Source organism: Xiphophorus couchianus, chromosome 22 (assembly GCF_001444195.1).
Source record: "Xiphophorus couchianus chromosome 22, X_couchianus-1.0, whole genome shotgun sequence".
Classification (NCBI taxonomy): Eukaryota; Metazoa; Chordata; class Actinopteri; order Cyprinodontiformes; family Poeciliidae; genus Xiphophorus; species Xiphophorus couchianus.
In genome coordinates, this window is record NC_040249.1 from 20,830,845 (window position 1) to 20,839,223 (window position 8,379).

Below are 8,379 nucleotides of genomic sequence, written 5' to 3' on the forward strand. Positions count from 1 at the left end.
ATATTTAAAACAAAAAACTAATCAATAATTATTAATATCGACTGACATGAAAGGCTTATATCGTGATACATTTTTCAGCCATAACAGTGCTTTGAATTCTGTGATGTCACAGGTAAAAGTAGTCTAGAAGAGGTAAAGAAGATTTTAAAGTCTTTTTAACCTCTGTTCTGCCCTGTGTATGTTTTATAAGTTAAAAATACAATGTCACCTTTACAGTAGGTTTACACAATTAGGAATTAAAATTAATGTTAAATCTTAGTTTGTTGTCTTTAAAATAGAGAAACCTGTTGAGTCAAGATTTTATTTTAAAGCCTGTTGATTTGTTAAAACAGGATAGTTTTGAGTTGCCCAGTAGAAGAATGTTGCTAGGTAACGGGATGGGTTTCCCTGGAGTTGCTAGGTGACGGGCAGAGCCTGCTGATATTCGGAAGGTTTTTGAAACGGCTTTTTCCAAACACCAAAAACCTTAACTTATTGCCAAAAAATGGCCGGGAGATTTTTTTTTTTTTGATTGAGTTGTTTTTAGAAGCAGTAGAGACACAAATGGTAACATAAAAACATGTAAAATGTGAACTTGGCTCAACTTAAACTCAAACAAACATTTTTGTTCAGTGCCTAATCCTGCTAAACTGCAAAAAAACCATTAACCTGGAAGAACAAGTGTCTAACTTGTTTTTCCCATCATATTTTTATCCTTGGTAACAAATCCAAGGTGGCCATGATGTATTCCCTACATTGTGGAGAAACTATGTTGGCTCGAGGTGAAGAACCCTTTCTGTCAGATTTAAATTAGCTCTTTCATCATGAACAAATTATGTTTAGCGGAAAGCAGCCAAAGTGAAAAGTAGCTTTCTCATTGTTTTTCTTGCTCTGCAGCTCTGAATTAAACAGCATGAGAATAGTTGTGTATTGTCCCCAACTGATTAATACATCTTGGAAAAACACAAAAGACATCTTTCCAATTTTTTTTTGGTCCTCTTTTGGAAACCGCAGGACGTGCCTGAGTGCACATTCTCAAACAATTAGGAATGAGTAAAAGTTTCCTAATACACAAATTCAAAGCATTACGTGGAGCATGAAAGGCTGTTTGTCCTTGGAGACGCCTCATAAAGTGAGTCAGGCATGACTGGGAGGTTTGGAGCCCAGGATGCAATCACATCGGGGAGGATAAAGTTTCCATAAACAAGTTTCAGATCAGGTATGCAGCAGCAGATCTTTTTTAAAGATGTGATATTAGAAGCAAACAGACAGACATGCAGGTAGATGTTCAGATAGACAGCTGCCCAACATATTAAATAGCATTAGCTGGAGTATTGTCTCATAACCTTATACCCCCCAGGCCAGAGATGTTCCCTACAATGCATTATGGGATATGAGTGGTCACAAACAGATACAGCTTTATTCAACTGGCCTGAGGCGTTCTGTCCCGAATGGACCTATGTAATAACAGGCAGTGGCACACAACGAGGAAACACAGGAAATATGTATTATGATGTATAAAAACCTGTAGCACACCATATCTGCACAGCTCACAGAAATGCACAGACATCCCAAGCTCCATCATGTGAGGTCATCGAGTTAGAAATCAACAAGAAATGTTACAAAAACATCCAAAATATCTCAGCTGATGCGTGAATCCAAAAGCTAGCATCAAGTCGTGTCTGTTTAAAGCTAATTTATAAACCATTAATAGTACAGAAGGTGGGCGTGCCGTGGTGGCGTAGTGGTTAGCACGACCCACGTTTGGAGGCCTTGAGTCCTCGACGCGGCCGTCACGGATTTGATTCCCAGACCTGCCGACATTTACAGCATGTCTTCCTCCCTCTACTTCCCCGTTTCCTGTCAGCCTACTTTCATTTAAGGGACACTAACGCCCACAAAAGACCCCTTGGAGGGGAGGATAAAAAAAATAGTACAGAAGGTAACTTTTTTTTTTAAATAACACAACTTTTACATCTTTGTTAAAACTGTCACCATGCTGTGACAGTTTATCTATGAAAAGCTCGATCTCCTCCACTAACTGCTGTGTGAAGAAATGCATCAATCACAGCCAGGAGGCGGGTCTTTGTGCTATCAATCAACCTCATGAACACACTGCTAAATGTGCTAATGGAGGAGAAAAGGCTTACTTTTACAGGAAAACTGTGTTTTTGTTTATTCGTTTTGTTTTTTGGCTCTAGTGGCTTTATTTGACAGTAAATTGACAGGAAAGTGGGTAATTAGAGAAGAGGGAAGACATGCAACAAAGGTCGCCAGGCTGGGAATCGAACCTGCGACTGCCGCGTCGAGGGCTAAGGCCTCTATATGTGCATTGTGCTTAACCCCTGCTCCACCTCAGCACCCCAGAAAAACTGTTTATTGACCATCACTGGTGACTATGCTAACTAGCATTAGCATTTACAAAAAGCTCTACTGACAGGGAAAAGCTGTATTGTAGCAGAGAGCAAAGGGGGCGAGTGGCATGTACACGGGAATGATTGACAGTGCAAAGACCCGCCTCCTCACTCTGATTGGTTGTTTCTAGTCAGCATTGGGAGAAGGCAGAGGTGTTCGGGGGGGTTTTCACCAATTATCTGTCTCGTATGAAACTATGACTATTATCTGTCATAGTTTCAACAAATATGTTAAAGAATAATTTTTATAAAAATTAAATAAATGCTGTTTTAAAAAACATGAGACACTTTAATCATTTTTAATTAAACACAAACTCTACAATGAGCATTAAATTAGACTTTATAGACCGATGTTTGGTTAGTATCATAAAAATTTCCATTTTATTTATAAAGTTTCTAATATGATGCCATTATCATATTATATTATATTATATTATATTATATTATCAAAATAATTTCTGGGACAATTTATTGTCCAGAAAAATTTGTTATTGTTCCCAAATTTATTGTAAGCTCCATCCAAGCAGAAACTGGTGTCTTGGTATTATCTGATCTCCTCTGTTTGTAAAGTTTCTGTGAGGACAGCAGAGGATGTTTTCTGTTTCACAGAGCAGACATCTGCAGAAGCCGGGGTTATCACTGTGCATCTCAAGTCGGGCATGAATAAACGAGAAGCCCGGTTCTGACTCACACAGCCGGTTCATTAAGGGGACCGATTAGACCCAAACCTTTTCAGTTTCACTCAGATTTGAATACTGTTTCAAATAAATTCATCCAGAGTCTTCTGAGAACAAAGATAAGTGTGATTCTCAGCAGAGCAGCAAAAAGCATGACACAGCTCGTCCCCCAGTGGGCTAATATGACTCAGCGCGTTGAGAGTTAAACCATCCGCTCAGTCCCCAAACTACTTTCACATCTAAATTTACCGTATGCTAATAAGACGTAGCTGCAATTACCAGCGGTAAGGGAGGAATGTACCGTTTATTACGTCAGGGTGAGAATCGGTAAAGGCAGAGATGAAGAGGGTTAAAATTTGAGCTGAGTCACACAAAAACAACCGATTCAGTTGTTTTTTCACATCATGGGAGTCAGAAAGGAAAGTTACAGGGTTTTATGTATCAGACGAGCATTTCTGACTTTATCAGGAAAATGTTTACACTGATATCACGGAATCACAGTGATAACGCCGGCTTCAGACAGTAGTTACTATGGTATCTTTTATGATTATAATTTATCGTTTACACGACAAATTCCAATTAACAATGTTTTTTAAAAAAAACTCTCCAAATGTGGTAACTGTGCAGTTTTTATGTGGCTGGTGTCCTACAGAAACTTATTACAAATGCATTTGTTTTTCAGGAGCATTATTTGTGTTTTGTGATTGTTTCTGTCATGCAGAACACAGTCACAGTTATTTTAACACTGTTAAAAGAAGTTATAAATAATTCTTATTGCCACTTTTATTGTTATCATAATAGTATTACAAAATATTGTGATAAAACTTTAAGTCCATATTGTCCACCACTATCACACCAACATTTAAACTTTATCAGGTTATAAAAATGTTTAAATTGATATCAGACAGTAGTTGTTATTGTATCGTTCAACATTTATTGTGATAAATTTGTTATAAGAATTTTTGATTTGACAAAATCCATATTAGTTTTTAAAAAACCTCAAAACTCTCCGTCAGAATTATTTTTTACTTTTTCCTGCCTGTTTGTTCCATGAAAGAATTAATAAATATCAATAAATGTGAAAATATTTGATTAAATGCAGAAACTGTGTGCAGTTTAGTGATAAAAATCACTTTTTTAGTGTCTTTAGAAGCACATCACAAATGGGAATTTTTTTTCAGACAAAGATTTGTGTTGGTGGGGTTAATAATAGCTGTGACACAAAGTCAGTCATGCAGTTACCTAAAGAAAACCCGTAATAAATGGTTGCTATCATCACTTTTATTATCTCTGCTAAATATCATGATAAAACTTTTAAGTCCATGTGGTCCACCATTATCAGACCAGCTTTTCCAAACTTTATCAGGTTATAAAACATTTTAAATTGATACCAGACATCAGGGGTGGAAATTTATCCTATTTTCTTATTATTTTTGAATTATCATTGTCACAATAAATTCCAGTTGATTATATTTAAAGTCCCCTAAAACTGAAAAAGAGACATTCTTTTATGTTTCCTCCTTTGTGTAACACCAGGGGTGGAAATTAAAATTTTTCACCAGCCACTGTTTTTTTTCTTTTGAATCTGCCCCAGCAGGTAAAGTTTGTGTGCTAATTAACATATCAGTTACTTTGACAGTTTTCTGAATGGGCTTCTGTGCTTTTTAGCTTTTGTTGTCGTAGTTTTTCTGACCCGTCCCGTCTCGTATCCGCTCACTTTTCTCTGACTCTGGTTAGCTGAAATGCCGCTATTTATAAGGAGGGGCAGGCCAAGGAGGACCAAGGGATTTCATTGGATAATCCCAATGTCCATCAATGAAATCAACCAATGGGTTGTCGCGGTCGATAAAGATTATATTTAATATACTTTTTTTGCTAAATTATGACAGCCTAGAGTCACCCACCCCGTGTATAGTATTCTGTCCTTCTTGCCTTCCTCTTGTCCTTACTTCTCTCTCCTTTTTTTTCTTTCTTCCTTCCTTCTTTCCTTCCTCAGATGCATTCTTCTGTCATTTCCTTTCACCATCCAAGGATATTTTCTTTGTTTTCTGCTTTTACTTCCTTCTTTAGTTTTTTCCTTCTTTCCTTTTTTCTTCCATTTTGTTGTTCTGGTTTCATACCTTCTTTTTCTTTTTGTCCTTCTTTCTCTTCTTCCTTCTTTAGATGCTTCCTTCAGTCATTCCTTTCTTCCTTCCATGGATGCTTTGTTATAGTGTTCCTTCCTTTCTTACTTGTTTCCTCCCTCCTTTTTCCCTGTTGACCTTCTTTCTTTTTGTTTTCACTTCCTTCTTTCCTTCCTTTCACCATCAATGTATATATCCTTCTAGTTTTCTTTCCTTTCTTTGTTCCTTCTTTCCTACCTCCCTTTTCCCTTTTGTATTTCCATCTTTCCTTTTTTGTCCTTCTTTCTTTCCCTTTTCCCTTTCTTGCTTCCCTTCATTCCTTCTTGCATCCATCTTAGTCTCTTTCCATCTTTCTGTTTTTATCTACTCTATTCCTTCCTTGTGTCCTTCCATCCTTCCTTCGTTCCATTCAGTTTCTTCTTTTTCCATCCTCCATTTCTAAAGGCTGTTTTTCACAGCCCTTAAATTCATCGTAAACTTTTAGTATTTTGTATCTTAAAATGACGTAAGAACGACTGGAAACTCCAGACGTTTCCATGGAACCTGAAAGAAAGATTTTGGGACGCAGAGACTAAACGAATGAGGCGCACTTTCTCACATTTTCCGCCTCCGTTCACCTTCACTCACAACGAGGGCAGACACACAAAGTGGGCTTGATGTCAGATGCATCAACGGTTGCCATATCGACAGGGGCCTGCAAAGTCAAGAGAGAAAGAGGCGGTGTGGTGTTTCTCATTGAACCTGTAAGGGTGTGTGTGTGTGTGTGTGTGTGTGTGCGTGTGTGTGTGTGTGTGTGTGTGTGTGTGTGTGTGGATCATGTGGCTGTGTTTTTAGTGCACTGATCCGGTCTCATGATGGTCAACACCTCAGCAGCACACACCGCCTACCTGGGGACGTGCCGTTTCTCTTTGCAGCACAGATTGTGAAAACAAGCTAAATAAAAATCTTCGACGTTTCTTTTCGGAGGGATGCTGGATGTTTTTGTGGTCCTAATTTGGAAATATTTGTGAATGACTGTAAATACAACTTTTTATTACTCGCTGTATAGATCATGGACTGTAATCTGACATTAATTACAGCTGAGGCAGCTGTTTAATACAAGAAAGCTTTTGACAAGTTTTGAGAAAAATCTGCAATAAACTCCCAATTATTGGCTCAAAAAAGTGTGTGGATTTGATAATTTTGTGTGAATTTCCACAATAATTCTCAAGAACCCGGAGGGACTGATTGATATAATTTGGCAGTAAACAGTTAAAAACTGCGCTGATTTGATTGAAAACATAATATTTAAGCACACTTAGTGTTCAGTCTAGAATCTAGAGGGCCACATAAAAAGCTACTGAAGACCGGATTTGGCCCACTGGCCTTGAGTTTGACACATGTGGGCTAGTGTAAGGGTTAGGCTTTAGAAAATTAATCGAAGTCAATGTAAAGTCCCCACAAGTCATGAAAACATGACTGACTGTATGTGGGCGTGTGTGTGTGTGTGTGTGCGCGCTTTAGCTAAATTTGACAGCACTCGACTCCACCCAAAACAAACGTTAGCAAATAGCCTGACCCACTTCCACGCCGCCATGTGACAAAGTCCTGGACTGCACAACATCTGACTTGAGCGTCTTTATTATTATGTAAAGGTTGAGCTCAGTGTGTGTGTGCGTGTGTGTGTGTGCGTGTGAAGTGTAATTGCCAGGCGCTGGGAACAGCTGGAGAAGCCTCGGCCTGCAGGGAGCATTCTTCTGTGGTCAGCCGACCCTGATTGTCCTGTTCGTCTTCCTACTAATTTCCCCGCGTCTCAGACTCAAAACGCTCGCAGTGAACTCAGTCACCCCACTCAAACAGAGCAACATACATTTACACTAGGCTGTCATTAAGTTCTGGGATGAGCAGCTATAGAAACACATCAGGTTATGTGATGCAGGATGGGTTTTTTATAAAACCTATTCTTTCATTAAAAAAAAAACTGACATATTTGATAAAAATGTCACCTTGTCTTGACAGTTTGTTATGAGACAGATAATCTGTGAAAAGATCGATCTCCTCTGAGTTGCCATGACTACCTGAAGAAACGCACCAAAAACAACCAATCAGACTCAGGAGAATCAATCTCATGTACTTGCTGCTAAAGATGCTAATAGGGCAGAAACAAATTACAGTTACAGGAAAACCATTAATTCACTATAATGCTAACTAGTCTTAGCATTCACAATAGGCTTTACTAGCTGGAGCGTAGCAGAGAGCATGGAGGGGAAGAGGAAAGGTGATTGACAGCGCTAAGACCCGCCTCCTGGCTCTGATTGGTTGTTTCTTATTAGTAATGGAAGAACGCAGAGATACTTCATTTTTCAAAGTACTAACTAGTTACATTTACTTTACTAACTTCTTTGAAAAAAATTCCTGTTAGGAGTATTTTTACTATGCTGTACTTTAAATTTACTTTTACTTGAGTAATTTTATTATGAAGTATTTCTACTCTTACTTGAGGAAACATTTGGGATTTTCTACCCACTGAATGGAAAACAAACATGTTTTAACCCGAAATTTACCAGACACAGACACACACCTGCAGTTTTTGTTAAAGTTTCATAAGTTTTCATTGAAAGAAACTGATTTGGAACAATTTTCTTTTGCCTGATATTTTTTTTTGTACTTAATTTTTCACACTAATTTTTATATTGACTTCATCTTTGCTTAATAAATAATGCCAGTGTGTAGTCTGTTGTGTGTTTTTGTTAAATGACGATAAGAGATGATAAATGTAAATATTTATATTTCATAAATGTTTCAGTTTATTCAGGAAGATTTGAAAAGCAAATATTTATGATTCCCAAACTACCAACTCACCTACCAGCTTTCTTGGAAGCTGTTTTCCTGGGATCAGGTTGAGTTTCACACCCATCAAATATATAAAACGAGGCTGATGCAACAGCTTTTGTACTGCTAACTTTCATGAGGTTATAAGCAAAACTTGTTTTTTAAAGTTCCTGTCTAGTTAAGAGAGTCTTGTCATTTGATGATTGGCCAAGTGAAAACAATCATTTTAAAAATAATGTTGCAGAAAACTGAGTGATTCTACTGAGTTGATGTGTTTCTAAACTCTAAAAGAATCAAATGAAATCAAGGATCGGGTTTTTAAGGGATAGTTATGAGCAGTAAGTATGTTACCGAAGAAGCTATGTTTAAAGAATC

General features: G+C 37.7%; 1 long non-coding RNA gene across 1 annotated transcript; it reads right to left on the minus strand.

Moving 5' to 3' along the window:
* Window positions 1–1,990: 1,990 nt before the first annotated feature.
* On the minus strand, window positions 1,991–7,491 carry LOC114137630 (uncharacterized). Its single transcript, XR_003594045.1, has 3 exons — window positions 7,251–7,491; window positions 2,925–2,930; window positions 1,991–2,020 (listed from the first exon to the last, which is right to left on the minus strand). It is a non-coding gene; the product is annotated as an uncharacterized LOC114137630 (long non-coding RNA).
* Window positions 7,492–8,379: the final 888 nt, after the last annotated feature.